Source organism: Cebus imitator, unplaced genomic scaffold, assembly GCF_001604975.1.
Source record: "Cebus imitator isolate Cc_AM_T3 unplaced genomic scaffold, Cebus_imitator-1.0 Scaffold325, whole genome shotgun sequence".
Classification (NCBI taxonomy): domain Eukaryota; kingdom Metazoa; phylum Chordata; class Mammalia; order Primates; family Cebidae; genus Cebus; species Cebus imitator.
The window spans coordinates 945,326-955,660 of NW_016107640.1; positions in this window are offsets into that span (position 1 = coordinate 945,326).

Below are 10,335 nucleotides of genomic sequence, written 5' to 3' on the forward strand. Positions count from 1 at the left end.
TCAAAAAAAAAAAAAAAAAAAAAAATCAAAGCTGTCTTCATAGCAGGGACGTAAAGAGGCCTATAAAGAGATGGGGAGGCCAGACATAGTGGCTCACACCTGTAATCCCAGTACTTTGGGAGGCCAAGGTTGGCAGATCACCTGAGGACAGGAGTTCAAGACTGCCCTGACCTACATGGTAGCAAAATCTCATCTCCACTAAAAAAAAATACAAAAATTAGCTGGGTGTGGTGGTGAGCATCTGTAATCCCAGCTACTTAGGAGGCTGAGCCAGGAGAATCACTTGAACCCAGGAGGTAGAGGTTGTAGCCAAGATTGTGCCATTGCATTCCAGCCTGGGGGGCAGAGCGAGACTCCACGAAAAAAAAAAAAGAGAGAGAGAGAGAGAAAGAGAGAGACATAGGGAGTGATTTTCACAACTCCTTGACATAGCATCCTTCAAGCGCCAATGGCCAGGCTCTCCGTCCCTTCTTAAGGGGTCCTGGGTTCCACTTCTCACCTTCTGAACTATAAGGAGGTTACGTTCTTGATTTTTTCTTAATCAAATGAGTACTACAACACTGTACATTACAGCATTTGCATGGGGCAAATACCTGTCTGGACTACCTTCCTTCTCCAATCCTTCACCTGTGACAGGCATCACTAATTAAACACTGTGTACTTTTCCACCAAGCAAGGATGCAACCTCAGAAATCCTTTTCTATAGGCAGCACTGCTAATCAAAATTACTGTGTGAGGTAAAAATCTATTTCCCATCTCTGGCATGGTGGTCAGTAGCAGAGAGTTTAGAATCAAATACAGTTCTGAATCCTGGATCTGTCATTACTGGTATTTAGACCCTAGATCTCAGTTACTGTTTATTAGCTGTTTAATTTTGGACACATTAACTAAATCCTCTAAGCCTCAGTTTCTTTATCTGCTGTTCTTCAAAAGAAGAGCCCATGTGCCTAGGAAAGCTTAGGTCATGGAGACGTATTTATATTGAGGGGAACTGGACAAGGCTTCCCTGAAGAGAGAGAACTTGGGCTGAGACATGGGCCAAGATGGGACCGCTCTCTCTTCTTAAGAAGGGATGTTGCTGCATCAGAGAAGATCCATGAGGATGGAACATGGAGCTCAAGGGCTGGCAGGCAAAGGCCACACCCCTTAAGGCTTTTAGAAGATGTTAAGAATTTTGGTCATTGTCCAAAATGCCATGGCTGACCAAACAAAGGATCAAGCAGGACGGGAGACATAATTTCCAATCTGGAAGACATGTCCACTGACTTTCCTATGGCAAAAACGTATCAGTGACAAAAAAGGACAAGGGTAGAGATGAGAGGACCAGTTAGGAAGCTGCCATAGTGCTCAGGGGAAAAGTCATGGTGACTCAGACTAGAGAGGCAGTTCTGGAGCCTGAGAGAAGTAGGGGGAAATCAGAAATATATAAAAGGTTACATTGAAGAGGACTTGGTGATGAATGTAGGGTAAGGTCAAGGATGACTCCTGGAGTTTTGGCTTAGCCTTCTGAGTGAATGGTGGCAGCATTCGCTAAGAAAATAAACATCAAAGAAGACCATATACTTTTGTTTTGTTTTGATTTTCTGTGGGGGAAAATCTGTAGATCCAAGTAAAAAGTGTTAAATATGTAATTAAATATACAATAGCAAGAATGTAAACTAAAGATGAAATAATGAAGTCCAAAATCAGTCTTGCTGGCATATTTAACCAATGCTTGAATGGACACATACACCCAAAAGCTCCCCAACTCTCTAAGGTCACCAAGAGAAGAGAATTCCAGCAGATTTCCTGAGCCCAACCTAGACGTACAAAACCTACAGCAGTGCTGACATCTACCCAAATGCCTACACTGAGCACACTTGTTCTTGCTACTTTTGCAGAGTCTGGATGCTAAGTAATTGATCCTGGAATTGTAGAAGGCTAGATCTAGGAGAATGCTGCCTTCTGGCCACGTGGAAATGTACTGGGATGCAGCAAGCTAGAAAGAGAAGGTGCTGGCCTCGGAGAAAGGACACCTGGAGAGTCACCCTGCCCACTAACACCTCACTGGCTTCATTTTACAGATACAAAAATTGAGGCCTTAGAAGTAAAATGGCTTGCCCAAGTTTACAAGGAAGTTAGTTGCAAGACAAGGATCTAAATCTATATACTCCCAAAACTTTTTACCATTTGCATTTTTCAAAAATTATTAAATCTACAATCACTCATAGAGAGTAAAGGAAAGAGTCATTAGCAAGCCCACGAGTCTAACCTCTTTTCAGACTCCTGATTTCATTCATTCATTCAACAAACACACACTCAGTATCTAACGTCAGACACAAGGCCAAAGAGAAAGTTGGTATAAATTCAGACCTTAGTTAGTCCAAGAACTGGACAAAGGATTTGACTGTGCAGGTGAAATATAATGTTTTAAAAATTAAATCATATCTGTAGAAATTCAAAAACTTTTTCCAGCTTTCTAAAGATACTTTCCAAAGATCTCCATAGCAATTCACTTTCATCAAGTAATTTGTCTTCATGAAGCCTGAGGTATAGAAGCTCAAGTCGCCACAAGGATTTTCACAGAGGGCAAGAGCACACAAAAGGTTTAACTCCTACCTACTTTCCGCAAGGAACATGCTCCCTCACGTGGGAACAGTAAGATAGTGTTCCACAAGTAACAATGGCCCTGTCACATGAGGGTCATAGATTTAGTTCAGAGAGGCCTCTAGAAGTTCAGTTCTCTATCAGGAGCAGCCCAATGTATTTGAGCCCCTTTGATATCTGGTTATCAGGATGAAAACAGAACTTGTGGCGCTAGATACCTCTGATCAACCACAGTAGGCAAGGAGTCTTTATTGCTATTCTGCCTAGAGCAGGCTAAAAAAAAACTGAATAAAAAAGAAGAGCAAAGGAAAAGATTAACCAGAGCTTAAATCTGCTGTTCTAGTTTGTGTTTTGCACAAACTTCATATTCTTTGTTTCTTCAGCCCCGTTCATGGGACACTGGATCACTCATATACTGTCATTTAAGTGATGACTGCAGGCCATTTGGAGCATTCACACCACACAAGTGTTCTTAACCTTCTCCCTGGGCTTGCATTGCCTACACAAATTTAAGGCCAAAATGGGTAAGTTTGATAATATAAAATGAAGGTGACATTTTACAGCCATGAAAATTAAAATTATGAGGCCTAGACAGCAATGTAAAAACAATGCTTATGATATATTAGTAAGAGAATTTAAAAGGTCACATATGCTTTGACTGTGACTCATGAAAACATGTTTGAATTCAGTAAGACTAGATATGTAACTAGCATATTGCTATTTGTCAATGATCAAGTGTTGGATTAAAGTGAAAGGCTTAAGGATTAGTAGAGAAGAAGGAATATTTTTCAGTGTTCTTTGTTTCAGGGTTTTTAAAATTATTTTTGATAGAACCCAATATGGTAGAGAAATGCTCCCCACAAGAAGCAGGTGATAGAATGGAATTTTTTCACTTTTTCCTCTAGTCTGCATATTTGTAAACATCAGTTATCCGAGTTCAGCCGGTAACAAATCAGAAGACATTTATTTGAAACTCAAATATTGATGAAAATTTCATAAGGAGTAACTAACTAACGTCACTGGATCCCCATTTACACAGGGAGCATCTGTGAGACCATGAGCTTGGGGTTTGAAAAAAAGAAAAGCTTTGATCAAATCCCAATCTTGTCATTTCCTTCATTTCCTCACCTGTGAAGTGGGAAGGAGAAGGAAGAAATGTTTGCTGAGTGCTGACCATGCACCAGGCTCTGGGCTGAGCAATTTCCCATACATCATTTCATCTCATCTTCACATAAGCCCCAGGAGACAGTATTAGCCTTCCGTTTACTGATGATGACAAGGAGGCTTCAAGACATTAAATAACGTGTCCACAGTCATACAGTTTACCAGGAAGTGGCCAAGCCAGAATCCAAATTTAAAATTGTCCATCCCCAGAATCTGCCCCTTTCACTCTCTGCATGCAGCCTCACAGGATTATTCTGGGAATCAGAATCTCAATATCCATTTCCATCAAAACCTTAGGAACCATGTCTCTATAGTTTCTTTGGCAAGGAAAGGGTCATTTTCCCTTTGCCACTGAGTGAGCCTCTGTCTAATCCCATCTATCTTGTGAAGAACAGGCACCTATTTGTAGGGTGTAGGCTATGGGGTGGGAGGCAGACCTCTCTCTCACACTAGCCCTGAGGCCCCAGCAAAGCAGCAGCATCAGAAGTAGGGCAGCACCTGGACTCCTAGGAAAGTCCGTAGGGCACACATCCTTAGCACTCTCCAAGCCAAACAATGTGTTGATGCTCGGCCTTCAGTAAGGTGCTCTGCCCTGCCTGATCAGAGCAGAAAGAGAAGGAAGAGGGGACCAGGAAGAGAATAGAGGGGGGTACAGGGGTACCAAAGGCTCCAACAGGGTCTGAAAGGTCAGCACAGCCAGGTTCTAATTCCTTTTTAGAACAGACTCCTCATTCCAATTCAGAATTGCTCCACAGAGAGAACTTAAAGGTATTTACGTATTGACTGAGATTCACCATAATCGCATAAACAGAACTTGCCTTTCTTTTTCTTTTTTTGTTCACAGTAAGGTAGGGATTATTTTCCCCTTCGTAATACAATCAAGACTTTTTTCCCTCAAGCATAAGAAGAGAGTAGAAACATTAACAACCCCAAACTCTGTTCAAGAATATCGTCTTTTCTCTGGCCTTTTCACATTACATTTTAAAAATAGAATAGAAAGCAGAATTAAAGACAGACACTTCCCTAGTATTTTGAAATCATTATGAGTCACAATCCTTTTGATGTAAAGGGCCTCTTTTTTTAAGCATGATGTCTTTTATGTAACTAGTAAAAAAATGTTCATGGTAACAAATGCACCAGGAAAAAAAAAAGGTTAGAAAAAAATGGAAATCCTGTTTGTGTCCATAGGTGAATTGCTGCTCTGCGGCGGCTGCAATTTGACTTTGTACAAAAAGGGTCACTGAACAGAAGGTCAGGCAGCTGGCCATTTCCATTTCAAAGATGCTATCGAAAGGCCAAGAGGCAGTTCACCCAGCAGCCCTTTAGCAAACAAGATTTTCTCCTCTCTCATTTATGATATTTTTTTATGCCAAAATAGTTTAGTGAGAAGGTCCCTGATTCATTTCCCCCAGAACACAAGTGGCTTGTGTGAGGTTTGGATGGGACTTTAGTTTAAAGAATTGGAGGAGTTTTGAGTAATGAGGAGCTATTTGGTGGCCACTTATCAAAGGTTTTGCAGCAAGGCAATAAATCACAACAGAGCCCCTTCACTCAGGCTGAGACAAGTGGAGAAAGGTAGCTCCGTTATTAGGAATTATGGCTCGTCACGTCTGCAATGAGAGATCTCAGCTTTACAAACACCTCACTGATTAATCAAGAGCCGCTTGCAGAAACACTAGGAGGAAGGCACAAAATTCAACGAGGCTGTGATTTGGGTTGAGTTTGGTGCTGGAGTAGTTAGATCTCACCTAGCAGCTATGGCCAGATAAAATGTTGCTGGCAGAGCTAGAAGTGACACATCCCTACACTTCACTGACCTGTATGGCTTAAACACAACACAAAGAGAAGGTGAACTAGAATATGGAAGAGTAGTCACCCAGCCTAATGTTGCTCATTGCTGAAATACCCCTTGTGGACTTTGATATGAGCAGTCTCCTGTCACTGCCCCCACACAGCCCCCACCCCCCGCACACACACACAGAGTAGAAGGAGACACTACTCTTCAGCCTGCCTGTCGGGGAAATCAGGGCAGGTTAGACAGGCGCTAAGAGAGTCTTGGACCCACTTGTGATTAGAACCACCAGCAAGAGGCAGACCCAGAGGACAAACCCAATTCTAGCAGGGCCAAAGGTCAAAACCAGGGAAGTCGTATCCATCGGCTGGCACAGAAATGCGAAAGAAAGCTAAGAAAAGGTCAGGGGCTGCATAAATGAAGTAACAGGGTGACACAAAGAGCAAGGGTGGATGAAAAATACAAGGCCCAGGATAATTACTTTAAGCGGGGTGCTTGCAGACGGGGCTTTGTCGTGAGACGAGGGATGGCATCTACTGAGGTTTCAAGTCATTGGCCAGGCCAGATACTTAAAGGCCCTAATGTCCTAATGTTCCCTGGAGCTGTCTTTAAAAAGCCCTCATACTTTGCCATCTTTAACCCTTTTCTCTGTAAAATGATACAAATGGCTTCCCAGCTTGTCCTTTTACCCCCACAACAGCATGAGACTTGATTGACCCATCCCTGGATGACCAGTCATTAAGGGCTCAGAGCAGCCATGGAAATCACGTAGAGGTCAAGGTAGGGTCTAGAAACAGCCCCCTGGGAGAGGAAGCCAGAGAGTTTGTTGCTGCTTTAGCCATGCTATGAGCGTTCTAACACTCTTGAGGGGAAAAAAATGAAAAAAAAAATAAAAAAAATAAAAAAGACTGTCCTTAATACTATGGAGGAAATGTGTGACCACCTCCCCAAATATTCTAGTTTTCATTGAGCACAGAGATGCAATATAATGAATAACCTTGCACTATTTTATCATTTCATCTTTTTAAAAGACCCTTATGTAAATCATTTTATATTTGCTCTTTATTTAGATTTTTCCAAAAATGTTGTCTGCAATTCTTAAAAGAAATGTTTGCTGGTAGAAAAAAAGACAGAGGGAGGGAGAAAGAGAGAGAGAGAGAGAGAGAAACAGAGAGAGGGAAGAAAGTGAGGGGAGGAGGGAGGGAAAGGAAGGGAGACAAATCTGACTGCTGCACTGGCTGCTGCAGAAGCAATCACTGGCAGCTGTCAGAACTCCCCCTAAATGAAGGTCCCTCGTATCAGGTGTTGGCTCTGCTTCTGTACACCTAATTGTGTGGCCTTGACTATGATGGAATTTGTTCCTTAAGGAAACGAGGAAACATGAGCCCTGGTGCTTTAATAGCAAGGTATCTTCTGAAATAATAAATAACCCAGAGGTTGGATTTGGCAGCAAGGGAGGCTACTTCTTATGCCTTCCCCAGAGGTGCCACGAGCAGCTGCGGTCATTAGAGAGGGAGAAGAGGGCTCGAGAGAATGATGGCGTGAGTGGAGAGGGTAAGAAGGAAAGCGTGAGGTGATGTCATAGAAGAGAGAAGAGGTCTGACTGGATGCTCTGCCTATGACAGCTATGTGTTTACCAGTTTGGAGAAATACATTTTGAATAGCATGATCTGCAGCTCCTCAGTCACGGGACAAATTCATGAATAAAAACCTTTGCGGCCGGGCGTGGTGGCTCATGCCCGTAATCCCAGCACTTTGGGAGGCCGAGGCAGGGGGATCACGAGGTCAAGAGATCGAGACCATCCTGGCCAACATGGTGAAACCCTGTCTCTACTAAAAATACAAAAATTAGCTAGATATGGTGGCGCATGCCTGTAGTCCCAACTACTTGGGAGGCTGAGGCAGGAGAATTGCTTGAATCCAGGAGGTGGAGGTTGCAGTGAGCCAAGATCGTGCCATTGCACTCCAGCCTGGTGCCTGGCAACTGAACAAGACCCTGATTAAAAAAAACAAAACACGCCTTTAAGAGCCCTGCCTAGTAATTTCTCAATGGCAGCTGCTGGGGCTCAAGACCTAGAGGGACTAAATCCAGACTCACAGCAGTATTGTCATTACCCATTAATGTCTCTCTGAACTCGTTATGCTGTCTCTCCATCCACTCCAGCCCCACATTCTGTAGCCCCCATTGCAGAGACCCAGCAAGCCCAAGTGAACGACATGTTCACACTTCCAGGCAGGTTCCCATGGCCAGCCCCCCATACGAGACTTGGCTTAGGGCACAGCCAGCAGAGGTAAGAAGCACGTATGCAGCCATGGTCAGATTTTCACATTCCTGCCGAATGTAACAAATGATCCTATGGATTCCATCAGAATTCCTGGAGAAAAGAAGGAATTTTGGCAACTAAGAAAATGTGGTCCAGAAGTAATCTGACTGAAATTCACCCTTTAAGCATGAAGACAATTGAGGGAGCTGGCAATGGCCCATAATAATTACGTCTTCTGTTTCTACCATGCTAAAGCCTTTTATCTACTTGCTTTATTTATACATAAGAATCTTGTTGAGTTATTATCCTTCCCATTTTACATATAAGAAAACCTGAGGCTTCCATAGGCTTACTGACTGTTCTAAGCTAATAAATGGCAGAGTCGAGACAGACACTCCGACCCTCTGACTCCAAGCCCAATTGTCCCAGAGCCAAGACTCGTCTGCTTAAGGGGTAAGGAAAGGTCTTTCAATCTAAGCAATCAACTCTCATCACCTTAAGATGGAGCTGAGGGCTCCCACTGTTAGATATGCCTTTGACTTAAAGAATAGAACCTCCAATGTCAATTTGCCAACCAAGCCCCAAATAAGGCAATGAGACAAGAGGAACACAGAACTAGCTTCTTGTTCTGGTGGGTGCTAGCTAAATTCTGGTGGGTGGCAAACCACCAGCACAAAGTCCCTAGGCTCTCAGGAAGTAGCTGGAAGTTCCCTAATACCAGGTAGCAAGCAGGAAGATGGAAACAAACAGGTGAGGGGAAAGGGACTGTCCACTCAGAGAGAGGAGCCACCAGAAATTATGAGGGGGCTACAGGAAACAAGAGGACCCCAATCTGGCTCTCCTCTAAGGGGGCCTGGTGCAGACACTAGCTAGGTGGGAGGAGGGAGAGTGCCCAGGGGTACGACTCAGGGGAGTGCCTGGCCTGGCCACCTTCTCCTCCCAAGCCTTCTGGACCTCAGTCTAAGAACCTCAGGTAACATCCTTTACCCTGGGATCTTCTTTCTAGTTGAGAGGAACCATCCTGCCATACCCGGGCTTGCAGGAGAACAGTCAACCCTTCAACACTCAACGACAGCTGGTTTTCACCCTCTGTGACTCCATCCACCAACACTGCCAAGAGCTGATGTATCTGCAGCACTGTCAAGACAGGACAGCTGGGCTATACTGAAAAGAGCATGAGCCCCAATTTGGACCAGGGGAAGGAGAGAACCAACAGCTATTGAGTTCTCACTCTGTACCATATCCTGTGCCAGGCACTCAGACCCTATGTATACTCATTTAATCCTCCTAACAGTCCTATAGGGTGGGCATCATTATCTTCATTTTGCAGTTGAGGAAACTGAGGCTCAGAGATTAAGTAATTTATTCAAGGTCAAACAGCCAGTTAAACAGGAAAGGCAGAATTCACACAATATGGTATTGTTTATGCTCTTCCCATTACACTAAGCAACTTCAGTGAATTTCATAGGATTATTTCAAGAAGTAAATGATACAATGTTAATAATACCTGGGATAAACCTATAGGGCTATGCAAATATTAGCTGTGTGTACACAAACAATACTCACATATAGGCAAGTAGTCACATCTACAATTCACTGTACAGAATAACCATGTGAGTTAGTATCAGTTGTGTTTCTGTCCACAAAGCAAATATCTGTACTTTACACAATTCCCCTGTGAATTCCATCATCAACAGGGCCATTAAATGCAGTCCCCAGATGAAGTATGAGCATGCTGGTCAAAAATGGATATTCACAGGCTGAAAGCACTTTATGATTATCAAGGGACAAAAAATGAATTAAAATCACACCCTGCTAAGTGCCACAGAAGTATTTTCAAATTAGCATCATTGCTGCTATCTCCCCAATCCCTGGCATGTAGGTTATACCTGCTGACACGTCCCTCAGGAAAACTAATATGTTCAAATCAGACCGGAGACAGATGATTACAGTTTATTTTCCGTACCAATGACAACAGAAAAAGGCCAGCTTTGTCAAAAGGCTGAAGTTCTATGGGCCCTCTCCCTGTCTTAATGAAATGTGTGCCTTTTCAGAGGGTCATTTCTATGATTTATAAGTTCACAGCAAAGCTGGGCCTATGGTGAGGCAAGTAAGGACACAAACTCTAAGATAGAACTCATTCTCTGGGTCAAGCAAGTGCCAACTCTATACTTGAATGTCCCTGGGAGTGAGTGCACCCTTAAATTTTTGCACACTTGGCATCTTGCTTGCCTTACCCTAATCCAGGTTCTAGAACCAGCACAGGAAGCCACTAATAAAAGAGGGTAGGAGTCTCTTGGAAGAGTGGCTGCACCCAGGGAGTGCTAGAGAAGCCTTTGTGTCTGGTGATTAATGTCTCTAAACAACAAGCAAGAGAAACCAATATATGGAAATGCATAAGGGCCAGATAATACAATTGCCCCAGTATTTAGAAGCTATGTCATACACTCCACTGCTCAGGCCCCCATCCTTCCATTATCCAAAAATCTGTGCCACCAGGGAAGAAGAGGACATGAAGGAAGAGTTAGC